This window comes from Octopus bimaculoides, chromosome 11, assembly GCF_046866305.1.
Source record: "Octopus bimaculoides isolate indiv1 chromosome 11, ASM4686630v1, whole genome shotgun sequence".
NCBI lineage: Eukaryota > Metazoa > Mollusca > Cephalopoda > Octopoda > Octopodidae > Octopus > Octopus bimaculoides.
This window is the reverse complement of record NC_142938.1, coordinates 25,471,047-25,486,046: the sequence shown is the minus strand read 5'-3', so window position 1 is coordinate 25,486,046 and position 15,000 is coordinate 25,471,047. Positions and strand designations below refer to the sequence as shown.

Below are 15,000 nucleotides of genomic sequence, written 5' to 3'. Positions count from 1 at the left end.
AAAGAGAAAGAGAGAGAGGGGGAGGAGGGAGGGAGGGAGGAAGGGAGAGAGAGAAAGAGAGAGAGATGACATGTTGTTTGATCTGCAGAAAATAGTAGTAAAATTCCTCTCTCACTTTCTCTCTCTCTCTCTCATTATAATCTAATAGTTTTGGATGACATGTTCCCAACTTACTATTTATTCTGTTCAAGTTGATAGAATGTGATTTCAGAGTGCTTTCAAAGTACGCTTAGATACTTTACGTCTAAGAAAAAGAGACAATCGACATGGATGAAGCACATTAGGAGTGCTGGATCCCTGCTGAGATATGTTAAAGAAATCATCTTATTAAGTAAATCCATATCTACTCATATTTATAATGAAAAAAATCAGCTATTAACTGGACATGTTATTGCCTCTGTACAAAAGTTCACCTTAGGAGATCTTTCTCACAAAGTTCTATGTTATTTGCTCAATAAAGCTTTATGTTATTTATGCAACAAAGTCTAAAATTAATGTAACACCAGGTTTAACACCACCAGGTGGTCCATGGCTGCCTTTCAAATGCTTGACGCTTTTAGAAGCATTTCGTCCAGTTCTCATGTCTTAGCATAAGTTCCTTGCTTTTTCCGAATAGTCAAAGAACCTCTCCAAAAGGCGTCAGAGGAACTGCCATTCTTCATCTGATTCAGCGTTAATGAATGAAAAGGAAAATTTTTACTACTGCTGAGGCGGCGAGCTGGCAGAAACGTTAGCACGCTGGACGAAATACTTAGCGGTATTTCGTCTGCCGTTACGTTCTGAGTTCAAATTCCGCCGAGGTCAACTTTGCCTTTCATCCTTTCGGGGTCGATAAATTAAGTACCAGTTACGCACTGGGGTCGATGTAATCGACTTAATCCCTTTTGTCTGTCCTTGTTTGTCCCCTCTATGTTTAGCCCCTTGTGGGCAATAAAGAAATAAGAATCATTAACACACCGGAAAAAAGGCTTAGGAGTATTTTGCCCGTCTTTACGTTCTGAGTTCAAATACTGCCGAGGTCGACTTTGTCTTTCATCATATCGATGTCGATAAAATAAGTACTAGTGGAGTACTAGGGTCGATGTAATCGATTAACCGCACCACCGCAAAACTGCTGGCTTTGTGCCAAAATGTAAAACCATTATTACTACAATTGCATAAGCAGCGTCCTGGCAGAATCGTTAGCACGCCGGACAAAATGTTTACCAGCATTTCGTCCGAGTTTACGTTCTAAATTCAAATTCCGTGGAGTTCGACTTTGCTTCATCATTTCAGGGTCGAAAAATTGAAAGCCAGCTGAGCAATAGAAACGATGCAATCGATTGTCCGTCACCCATATTTTCAGGCCATGTGCCAATATTAGAAAGGTAGCGAGCTGGCAGAATCGTTAGCTCGCCAGACAAAACATTTAGCCGCATTTCGTCCGTCTTTACGATCTGAGTTCATGTAACGCAGATATGGTAAACTTTACCGTTCAACCTTTCGGAGTCGATAAAATAAGCACCTGTGAAGCATGAGGGTCTATATAATTGACTAATACCCCACCACGCCCCTAAAATTTCAGGTCTTTAGTAGAAATAGTGAAGACGCATGGCTCAGTGGTTAGGGCGTCGAGCTTACGAGGTTGTGAGTTCGAATCCCGGACTGGGCTGCGTGTTGTGTTCTTCAGCAAGACACTTTATTTCACGTTGCTCCAGTTCACTCAGCTGTAGAAAGGAGTTGCGTCGTCACAGGTCCCAAGCTCTAAACGGTCTTTGCCTTTCCCTTGGATAACACTGGTGGCGTGGAGAGGGGAAACCGGTATGCATGGGTGACTGCTGGTCTTCCATAAACAACCTTACCCGGATTTGTGCTTCGGAGGGTAACTTTCTAGGTGCAATCCCATGGTCAGTCATGACCGAAGGGGGTCTCAACAGTAGAAATAATTATCACTATTTTTGCTAAGGCAGCGAGCTCTCAGAATCGTTAACACATGGTACAAAATGCCATCAGATGATTCACACACAGAAAAGAAAATAATAAATAATACCTCTATCGTCTCTCGTTAACGCACACTCTGTGCCCTACGCCATATAACTGTTCAATTGTCCCTCTAGGAGTCGATATTGCTCTCTCTGGGATGCCCCGTTGTGAAAAAAAAACTAACCCCGAGATCCAGTTTAGCTATTCAGATGAATCATTATCCTCTTACCGTATATACTGTTTAAAAGATTTGATATCATGGATGTCAAAGAGTACGTGTGTAGTAAAAAGTTCCCTTCCCAACCACTTGTTCTGTGTTCAGTCCCACTGTGTGAAACCATGGGCAACTGTCTTTACTGTCGATTCGGGTCGACCAAAGCTTTCTGGGTGGATTTAGTAGACGGATTTAGCTGAAATGAGTCCGTTATATATATATATATATATATATATATATATATATATATATATATGTGTGTGTGTGTGTGTGTGTGTGTGTGTGTGTGTGTGTGTGTGTGTGTGCGAGTAAAAATAAATACAAAAAAAAGGGGTTTTGTATGATTGTGTATAGAGGAATATAATATTTTGTTTAAAAGAGTTCCAACACTGTCTGTTTTTTATGTTTTATTTATATTCCTGCAAACCAATGTGGGATATAGAATATGGAATATACAATATATAATATAAAATAAAAATGGATGGTACAATGAAATAAAGTATTGAATGTCTTATTGAATATATGGAATATGTCTTATTGAATAGATGAAATATTGAGTGTTCAATATAAAAGATTAAATATATAAAGGCGAATACGTATTTTCTATACCTTGTGGTATTTCATCATGGCCGGTATGACAGACTGTAATAGGTTGGTTGGTCTTCTGTCTTTTATACCAATTCCTTTGGACAGCAGCAGTATGTGTTTGGCTATTTTTAGAATTGATGTCAAATTTATTTTTAGAAATGATGACATTTGAGAAATTGTTTTGTGTTTGGGTTGTAGGGATAAGATTTTTAAACCCCAGCAGGTGTTTGGCTGTTAAGCAAAATCAGACACACATACACAATGTGTTTATGCTGTTAGTTCATGGGGCAGCTACGTGTTTTAGGTGTAATAGAATATAGTCACAATGGTGCAGGTGTAAAAACACCTGAAAGTAAGTCGTAGACAAGCGAGACAACTCACATCAAATGACTTACTTTCAGGTGTTTCTACACCAGCGGCATTGAGAATATATTCTCTTCCGCCTAAAAAAAAAAAAAAAAGACGCAGCCGACCAACGAACTAACAACACACACACCTTGTGTATGTGTGTTTGATTTTCATTATATACCTCAAGCTGCTTCTAATTATGTATAAAAGCATATAGTATTTTGCGTTTGGAATCACTTCTCATCACTAGCCGGTGATTGTCACACGCTGATGACGGGTTACTATCAGAAACCTGGGTCCGTGCGTATCCCATAAGGCTAGAGATGGGAACGATGATTTCCATTTGCAAATGTTGACACAAAGATATACATGTATATATATTTCAATATATTTCAAAAATATATTTCAATCGGTGCGGCTTTGTTTACATGCCCATAACCTTTCAGTTCTGCAAAAGAGACCGGTAGATTTTTTTTTTTTTAAAGTACTATGGTTGATTCACTTGACTTAAATTTCCTTGTTAAAATTAAGGTAAAAACACATTTTTACTTCTATGTCTGTATAAAATAGAATTTGTTTGTTTCGTTTATGCAAAGCAAAACCATTCCTTAAATGTATGAATATATTTATCAATTTCTCTTTGCAGGTGAGTTGGAAAATTATTCTTCAATTCGGTAAGAAATTATTTTCTTTTAATATTCATAAAATGTTCAAAACTTACACTAAATCCTCCGGGGTAGTATCTGTTCACAATGAAACTCGTTGAATTTAGCGCAGTTGAAATTTGGATAGTCTCCCTTGGCCTTCGGGTTACTCAATACCAGAAAGGCAGAACAAGATTCTTTTAAAGTTTGTGAGAAGAGACAAAATTGAGTTGGGTCGGGATATTTTCCTGTTTTGTTTTTCATTTTTTCATTTTTCACTCTAAATATTTCCGTCTCCTTCATTATGATTTTAAAATCATTCCGTGCCACTTAGTAATTTCAGAAATCATTTTCATCATGACTATTCACATTTAGCGCTACAATGTAATTTTCATTTCTTACAGTCTACTGTCTCTAACATCCATATTTACCTTTTGGCACAAGAAATCTGTTTTACACTACCTTTCCATTAACCTTTAACTTATAATGGACAGAAGGTAATCGTTCAGAAAACATAAATAAACCGAAGGCAATTGCATGTAATTCATTACATCACTACATAAATATAAAAAAATTCAACCTGCGGATATTCTAGTTCATAAGTAACAGACTAATACAAAACCTTATTGACCGTATTTCGATGAAAATTTATTTGCCAGGAAAAATTACGCTTAAATACATGATATCGCCAATATAATATAGTGTGTGCTTAGAAGAATTTCCTCCAAAATATTCAATAATATATGTTTGCTGACATATAAATCTTGCTTTTTGTTATTTGTATCAATAGGAGAAACGTATTAGGTGTTCAGTGATTATATATATATAGTAGGTTAACACACTCCTAATAGATAGAAAATATTAAAAAGACTTCTGTAAACCCTTTGGTAATCATTGGTTTTCACTATCTTCTATCAAGTATAGGTTTATTTGATCATTTTTTTTTCTAGATAATATTTAAATTTTAAACAAAATAGTGTTTATTCTAGTAATATTATTTATGGAGAAAGAGGCTGGGTTTTCTTTTGCAAATGTTGTTGATTAGATTCATAAATACTGTGAAAGGTCGTCATGATTCTATATTAATATAAGAAACGTTATTCTCTGGATTCTGTAGAAGGCTTATGTCAGATAGCTGTTGAATCCGATTTATCCAGGAAGTCGATAGTAGTTGAAAATAGTTGAATTGATGGTTAAAATTATTGAAGGGCATAGAGTGGTAAATGTAAGACTGATGACTATCCGTAATTCATCTAATATGTAACAATCTGCCATTGTCAATCCTTTATTTCGGTAAAACCAAATCTTTACAGGTAAATTTCTTGTAAATCCATGCGGTATTTATACACTTATAGGATCGCACACAAAATGACAGTGGCACCAGACATTTTAACTGAGGGCTCATATTTTGAAATTGGAAGGATTTAGCAAACATGCACTATTACTTTCCTTATCGTTAACAACTATTGCATTATCCTACTTCAATTAGTAGTTTGGTTCGTGCTTGTAGCTTCTCTTGCTGCACGAATAATTACTAGTATTCTGCGCATTACGTATATTGAACTTGAAAGGCAGAAGATTGGATGTCAGCATAACATGAAAACATTTACTCTCTTATGCACGAAATACACACATTATATACATTGACGGAATTGTATACGTGAAATGCCATACAATATATACTTTCAATGAACAGCATACATGAAATTTATGCATTATATATATTCCTTCAATTGCGTAAACGAAATTCATACTTCATATATATTCATGAAATCCCTGAATTAAATTATTGTTCTTATACTGTCTTGGAAATCTTATAATTGCTTGTATAGAAAAATTCTTTATATTTTCAATCTGAACAGGTAGTAGCTAGCTTATGTAGAGGGACTGCACCATAGGGATATTGTGTGTGTATACGTATAACGGGTCCGATTGGCGGAGTCGTTAGAACTTCGGATACATAACCTACTTACATGCTCTAAGTTCAAATCGCGCCTATATCGATTTTTCCTACCATCCGGTCGAGATTCACAAAAATGTTGTTTACTGAGGCATATTATTACTATCCTCCATTCTTTCTCTCTGTTAATACAGACTTGCGTGAGTGTTTATATATATATATATATATATATATATATATATATATATATATATACATATATATATATATATATATATATATATATATATATATATATATATATATATATATATATATATATATATATATATATATATATATATATATATATATATATATATATATATATATATATAAATTGTAAATCCAAAAATGACGATGTAATTTTCTCGTTAGGTCATACTGTGGGGTTCTTTTACATATAGCATGGTTCGAATCGTGATGATCCGAAGCAATGTTCACCAAGGGGCCGGATTGAAATATGTGTAGGCATCTTTAATGCCTATTTCTTATGTTGATTCTCTTCCTTTAAATCTTATACGTATTAAATTATTTGATATGTTTTCATCGTGGTACAAATTAAATTAAATAAGTATCCACTATATTTTTCTCCGTTTTCTTATACTAACTTAACACCATATGTGTGTGTGTGTGTGTGTGTGTGTGTGTGTGTGTGTGTGTGTGTGTGTGTGTGTGTGTGTGTGTGTGTGTGTGTGTGTGTGTGTGTGTATAGGGATGGTGATGAAACAGGAATAGTCATAATATTTATATATGTATATTTTTTATTAATATCTAGTTGAAGCAACAGAGTGACACCAGACTACAAGAATGAATACATTAATCCAAAATGATAACAAAGAGAAAATCTATGTACTGCTAATGTCCTTTCTAGTTTTTATAGCAGCTACCGACGAATACAAATATGACTATTACGAGTTTCCATTTATGAATATCTGAGTTTTTTTGTATGAAACAAATTGTAGAGCAACATGAAAAATAAAAACTAATCCATTTTAACATCTAATCTCTTCCATTACATAAATAGGAATGAATTTGATTGAACTGTGTTTAATAAGTAAATCATACACTGATTATTTCTATACAAGTTTTCATACCTATACGAATTTATATAAGTAAATTCTAAAGTAAAGTATGAAAAAAAGAAATTAGAAACCTTTGGAAAGGATTACAATTAAAGGACGAACTCACACTCATCCGATAAAAAGTATATATAAAAAATATATATAATGTATATATATATATATATATATATATATATATATATATATATATATGTGTGTAGAGAGAGAGAGAGAGAGAGAGAGAGAGAGAGAGAGAGAGAGAGAGAGAGAGAGAGAGAGAGAGAGAGAGAGAGAGAGAGAGCGTCGAATATATTGTCGTCTAAAATTACGCAAAAATGAAAATAACACTGACATCTCATTTGAACGGCTACATTTACTAAAATTACATAAAAATATATTGAAATACTAATGTGTAAATATATTCAACAAAATCGACATTGGCTTCAACTACGACCCCCAGATGACATCACAATCCACTGCAAATCTTCTGGGTGGTCTCATTGTTTAAGTTCGTGAATGCTACCATAATCGTTACCTTCAGTTCATCTTTGGTGTTACAAGGAGTCTCTTTGGTCTCTCGCTCAGCTGCGCCCCACACATAATAATCAAGCGGGGTTGCTGTCTAGGAAGTTAGGTGTCTAGATGTTAGGGGTGATGTTGTCGCAGAAATTGTCTGACAACCATGAATGGGTTCTCCTGCTCTTGTGGCATGGTGCAGACACCTGTCGCCAGACATAGAGTCTTCTAGCAGCAAGCCTCCTCAGCCAGGGTAGCACTACCTCTTCCAGGCACTCGATGTAGTCCCTCGTGTTGAGTGTGAGGCCATGTGAGAAAATGAATGGAAGGATAACGTCACTGTCATTAGTGATCGCTCCAAACACCATAATGTTGACAGGGTGTTTGATCTTTATCCCTCTTGGTACATGTTTTAGGGACACGGAAAGCCAATGGTTGTTGTGTGTGTTCACCATCTGATCTTGGCAGAAATGTTTCTCGTCAGAGAAAACCAAAGCATGTTCAGTTGGAAGGGATGCTTGAGTTTGTTCAAAGGCTTCGTAGCGCGGTGTTTTCACTTGTCCTTGATGGATTGGGATAAAAATTGGCTCTTTCTCATTTTGTATGAGAAATACCGAATGTCTTCATGAACTAACTGCCTGATAAGGCACTCAGACACTCCCATGTCCCTGGCGATTGACGTGATTGACTTGGAGAGATCGTTGTCAATCATGGCCTGGATCTCACCAACAAATTCTGAGGTTCTTTTCTTATCAGAACGAGCTGCCGTACTTTCGTAATCACCATTAGATTGATCCAATTCTTTCTGAATCTTCTGCACTGTCCTCAGATTGACACCCAAACACTCTGAAATGTTCGTATTGGATATTCCGGCGCGAATGCCAAGCAGTACAGCAATATCGTTTCCAAATTTCCAACACAGTGAATTGCCTCATGGAGCTGTTTATTCTCACAGACGGTGACCAACTGACGCTACTGTACTGTGGATTCGAGAAAATCAATAACATACAATGCGCATTCGCAAAATTAAAAATATAAAATGGTGACAACGTACCCATCGCACGCTACATGTATATATATATATATATATATATATGTGTGTGTGTGTGTGTGTATGTGTGTATGTATGAATGTATGTATGTATATATATATATATATATATATAGAGAGAGAGAGAGAGAGAGAGAGAGACAGAGAGAGAGAGAAAGAGAGAAAGAGAAATAAGAAAATGGAAAGGAATATGTGGTACTCATCAACTTGCAGACATTGTATTATATCAATTTACCTGCTTATTTATCGACTAATAGGACAATAAAAACAATATATAAACACAAATGAGTCATATGTGTTTGTATATTGCTTTTATTGTCCGATTAGTCGACAAATAAACATGTAAATTGACATAATACAATGTCTGCAAGTTGATGAGTACCACATATTCTCCTCCATTTCTTATTGCTATATAAATTGAGGGTATTGCACTTGGTAAAAACACTAGTGTAATTATAATCGGGTATCCTTCCGGCAGTATATTGGATAGATATTATCCCTTAGTGAGTTGGATTCACAACCCCTAACTTTCTTGGATTATATATATATATATATATATATATATATATATATATATATATCACACACACACACACACACACACACATATATATATATATATATATATATATATATATGTGTGTGTGTGTGTGTGTGTGTGTGTGTGTGTGTGTGTGTGTGTGTGTGTGCGTGTGTGTGTGTGTGTGTGTGTGTGTACATACTTGTGGACATATATTTTTGTTGAAATATATATAGCTACTGTTATGAAGATACATCTTTCTCGAAACTTAATTCGTGAATTCCTTTTTCTGTAAGTTACTGCGAGCGAGATGCAGATGATTGCAGGATATTACTTCACCATTTTTCTCAATAATGATCGTTGTTTCATACTACGAGAGCCACAAAAAGCAATAGGAAAAAATCTAATGAAATAAGTGAAATATTGTTTTGGATTTGCTAATCTACTTGTGAATTTAAACCAAAACCTACCTCCAGAGATCCCTTATGAGATAAAAAGAAAAAGTGAAAAATACATGATCATGAATATTTAATACAGATTTTTAAACATCAATGTGTTGAAAGCAGCATAGTGCCACCTAGAGGCATAAAACAAATAAGTGCTTAGAAAATAAGTAACATTAAAGATATTTAAAGCTACGCCATATTGTCTCTATGTTAAATATGGACCATTTCAAAAGAGTAAAAGCAATCGTATGGAAAAGTTCCTTTTTAGAGTGATGTAAACACAATTTCTGTTTATATCAAGTAACCAATACTCATACTCTTCAGAAGTGTGTAGCATTTATAATTGTGGACTGTCAACAAGATTATTTCTCAGTTTCTACAACTTTGAGGGATTGAATTTAGTTAGTTGTACCTGGGGGGTATCCTAAAATACGTATTTCAGATTCAGATACCTCCATTTAAAGATGCGTGCGCGCGTTTGTGTCTGTGCGCGTTTGCGTGTGTGTACGTGTGAGAGAGAGAGAGAGAGTGCACGCGTGCTTATGTGTGTGTGCACATACTAACGCAAAACTGAGCTAAGGGAAATAGTTCAGAGTGACGACTGACACGTATAGGAACGTTTAGAGACAAATAAAGGTATATCAAAGTATCACACAACACAAAATACTTGATGTATTGAGGCGGCAAGCTGGTAGAATCCTTAGCGCGCAGGGCAAAATGCTAAGAGCATTTCGGCTATCTCTACGTTTTGAGTCCAAATGCCACCCAGTTGATTTCACCTTTGAACACTTCGGGACCGAAAAACTAAATATCCATTGGTCACTGGGGTCGATTTAATCGAGTTTGTCCCTCACCCAATATTGTCTCCACCGGTAAAGGATATGTCATGATAATCGAATGGCTATTGAGACTAGATCAGCTGCATGTGAGAAACAGAGATATTCTCAAGAATTAAAAATTCTCCACACTTGACAAGTTTTAAGGGAAAAGACGGGAGCATTGTCTGGTGAAAATTAGACACAATTTCTGCCACAATAGGCGCCATCAGCCCGAGAATTGATCTACACTGTTTGATACAAACAAGAGAGATAAACATATGCAAAAAGAGGGAAACACACACACGTGCACACACGCGCACAAACACTAATACACATATTCTTACAAGTATATTATGCAGATCATATATTCACATGGAGATTAGATATATGTAATATGTATCTAAACACACTTATATATATATATATATAAAACAACATATGAATAATGTATCAAACCATTACCAGCTAGTTTCTAATTGATTAATGGAGGCATTACACCATTAGAAAAAAGCCATTTTGATCGGGTGAATACATGAATCACAAGATTCGATAACACACTCAAAAGCCGACAGCCTGTGCCACTTCATGATTTTATGTCTATTGCCAGTCGTACGAATGAACTTGTTTGTTCAGTTTCATAGAAATATAGGAGAAAATGCCTTGGTGTCAGGCGTTTACGAAGATTTATAGCAATGAGGGAGCTTAGTGCATCGCATAGGGGAGAATCAAATAACGATGCATTAAATAAATAACTAAATAAATAAATAACTGGTTGACCTTACCCTTTATACTCAGCACAAAAACCTCTTGTTAAACAGAAAAATTAAATAAAAGATACAAGCTATTTTAGTTGTAGGGGCGAAATTCTGCGATGTCTGATTTCCCCCTACCCCATCCTTCATTTCTATAATTCTTCGTTACAGAGGGACTACTATCAAAGTGTTTTCCCCTATAATTCTATCAATTTGAACAAATTTATTCTTACGACAAGCAATGGTCATCAGGCGCGTTCTCAGGAATTCTTTGAAGGGAGAGCACAAGATCAGAAAGGAAAATAATTTCAGAAGAAACATTATTTAGAAAGGTGCACTTCAAGCCTCCACTTGGGTCCGCCCCTGGTCATAGAATGATGATATGGCACTAGCTGTTGGCTTGTGATTGTTTTGAATGTTGTGATTCATGTGTTCACCTGATGAAAACGTTTCTTTCCTAATTACGTAATGTCTACCTAATCAATTACAAACTCGTTGGAACATTATCTATCTGTTCTTATTTATATATTTATTATTCATCTCACTCGAGACTTAGTCCTTGAGTAGAACCGAAGTACATTATGGACCGTACGTTAAGTGAAATGTATGTTTCCTGATTAGCCTCAGGGCTCATGATATACTTAATCGGGTACAGTTAATCGTATACATAATCTGAATATTTTTCTGTCTGTACTTCGGTACCTGCGTATGCATTACTCTATTTTTATTGTGTACACATTTTTTTTTACCTGACCTTTACTTTGCTATTTAAGTGCATATATATATATATGTGTGTGTGTGTGTGTGTGTGTGTGTGTGTGTGTGTGTACATATATGTATGTATATGTATATATGTATGTATGTATGCCGCATTCAACAATGTTAATAAAATATATCTCTCGTAAGCTCTTAAGCTTCATTTAACATTCTTTGATGACAATAATTATATCAAAGCAAATATTTACGCAAATATTACGATTCGGGTGACCCTGTTCAAGACATTTCTTTTTGTCTTATTCTTTTCTCAATGTTTTTTTTTTTTCTGTTCACGCCTCTCTTGATAATTCATGAATAAAAATAGAGAATTTCGTATATTTTCTTTATTAATTTCACATCAAATTGAATATAATTCAAACTAATATCTTATCTATCGCTTCTACATTTCCCTCCCATCCTTCCATACTCTACTCATTTCTCCCGAATGAAGTTTTGACACAGTATTTAGCATTCACATCTAAACTCAAATAAACCACAGAGGACTGTAAGTTTTTGACAGTTACTGCTCCAAAATTTATTTTTATTTTCAGAATGCAATTATATATCTATTTTTAACAAGTGCACAATTGATTTTCTATATATGTGTTTCTGAAATTTCTCTTTTCGAAACACTTAAAAAGTGATATAAATTTCAAATGTGTAAACTTTGTAGTGAGACTTAAACATCGTATTTAATTAAAATTATTTCGAAATTTAAAAATAAATATAGACATAATCGATGCTTATTTGTAAAAATTGTGAAAGCCTCACTTCGATTTATTTTTCAAACAAAAACTAATGCAATAATGTTTTACAAAAAAAATAGAAGTCGATATTGAAAAAAAATCGATGTGTTCTGACTATCATCTCAGATATCTAATGCGGCGAGCTAGCAGAAACGTTAGAACGCCGAATAAAATGCTTAGCAACATGTTGTCCGTCTTTACTTTCTAAGTTCAAATTCTGCCGAGGTCGACTTTACCTTTCATCCCGTAGTGGAGTCAATGAAATAAGAACCAGTTGATCACTGGGCTCGATGTAATTGAATTAAACCTCTCCACCCTCACCAAATCAGTTAGGTTTGTGCTAAAATTTGGAACCATTATTTCAGATTTCTGCAATGCAGGCTAGATATGCGCGTATGTTGATATATGTATGTATATACACATGTACGCGCACGCACATACATATATTCATACACACAAACACACACACATGTACGAATACATATATTTATTTATTCATTTATTTATCTATTCGCCATGTTGAACCGCTGGAATCTACAAGTTCTTTTTTTTTAATGTTCCTTCTGTTCATTTTCTCTTATTCCTTTCTGTTGAAGAGCGCAGGCTCCAAACATAAAATACTTTTCCTTTTCTCGTACGTCAAGCTAATACACTTGCTTGCTGTTCATACACCTGTTTTGTCTTCTGTTTTTCTATAAATTTCAAGCATATATATATATATATATATATATATATATATATATATATGTATATATATATATATATATATATATATATATATATATATATATATATATATATATATATATATATATAATTCTTAGTTACAAAAGGCCTGACATCAAAGTATTTTCCCCTATCAATTTGAACAAATTCATTTTTGCGACAGGCAATGGTCATCAGGTGCAGTCCCAGGAATTCTTTGAAGGGAGGGCACAAGATCAGAAGAGAGGACAATTCCAGGAGAAAAGGGCATAAAAACATTACTTACAAGGGTGAACTTCTATTTTATATATACATACATATATATATATATGTGTGTGTGTGTGTGTGTGTGTGTGTGTGTGTGTGTGTGTGTGTGTCTGTGTGTGTATATATATATATATATATATATATATATATATATATATATATATATATATATATATATATATATATATATATATATATATATGTATATATATATATATATATATATACATATATATATATATATATATATATATATATATATATATATATATATATATATATATATATATATATATATATATATATATATATATGCATATGTATATATATATATATATATATATATTCTTGCTTTTATTCTTTTACTTGCTTCAGTCATTTCACTGCGGCCATGTTGGAGCAGCGCCTTGAAGGGTGTTTCCCCGAACAAATCGACCCCAGGTCTTTTGTTGAACCCTAATATTTATTTAATCTGTTTCTCTGTGCCGAACCGCTAGGTGACGGGAATGTAAACACAAAAACAGTGATGGGGATTACAAATACAGACAGAAAGGTGCACACATACATACATACATGTATATATATATATATATATATATATATATATATATATATACTCAACAAGCTTCTTTTAGCTTCCGTGTAACGAATCCACTCAGAAGGCTTTGGTTGGCCCGAGGCTATAGTATGAAACACTTGTCCAATGTTCCATGCAGTGGTACTGAGCCCGGTACCATGTGGCTGAGAAGTCAGCGTATACACTTGAATATGTATAAATAGATATCCATCTAAGAAGGACTGAGCCGAACATGCAACATCATATTTCTCTCCGGTTTAAATACTTCTGCACTAAATCTGGGATATCATCAATGCCAAAAACCTTCCCATTTTTTTAATGTCCACAAAGTAGTTGTTACAACAGTCGAAGTGTTATTGAGGTTGCAAATTCCTCTGTATACGTGGGTCTGTGTTTGTTCCTGAGTATGTAGTCTGTTTTTGAAAGCGACTAAAGAAGATATTAAATGGGACATGTTCGCAATCCTAATACAGACCCACATCCAAGACATTTCATAAACAAAACTTCCCTGTACAATTTAACTTTTCTCTGAGAGAGAGATATACTTTACATTGCATCATCTTTTCATTATACTATTTCTACTATACACACACACACACACACACACACACACACACATATATATATATATATATATATATATATATATATATATATATATATATATATATATGTGTGTGTGTGTGTGTGTGTGTGTGTGTGTGTGTATGTATGTATGTATGTATATATGTATCTATAAAGTAAACCGTGTTTGAGACGTTCCACAGTCTGGTATGTGAAAAAAACTATTTTAAGTTTGTGTTGGGATATCGTCTGAATCTTTAGAAAGTAAACATAGAATTAAAGTAAAGTTTATACATATAAGTTTATTGGGAAAAATATATAGAAACTGAAGAGAAAAGATGTGTTCCCATATGCAATCTCAGATAACATAACCTTAGCCGTCCGTCTTGAATGAAAAGAGAAAAACTAAGAAAAGAAAAATAACTGACAAACCAAACACGGAATTTTGTTTTCGAAAGCGAATCCGTTTTGATAGCAGTACCATTAAGAACGTCTACTTGTAGTAAATAAGAACAATTTGATAT

At 34.3% G+C, this 15,000-nt stretch overlaps 1 protein-coding gene across 8 annotated transcripts in view; it reads left to right on the top strand.

Moving 5' to 3' along the window:
• Positions 1–15,000, top strand: part of LOC106869641 (gonadotropin-releasing hormone II receptor) — a 568,181-nt gene that overhangs the window by 259,062 nt on the left and 294,119 nt on the right. For 6 of the 8 annotated variants that reach the window (XM_052971649.2, XM_052971648.2, XM_014915458.3 and 3 more), the window contains one exon: positions 3,759–3,786. The exons of the other annotated variants lie outside the window; for them this stretch is intronic. The gene's annotated coding sequence lies outside the window, so the exon portion shown is untranslated. The remainder of the gene's footprint in view (positions 1–3,758; positions 3,787–15,000) is intronic. 8 annotated transcript variants of the gene reach the window in all.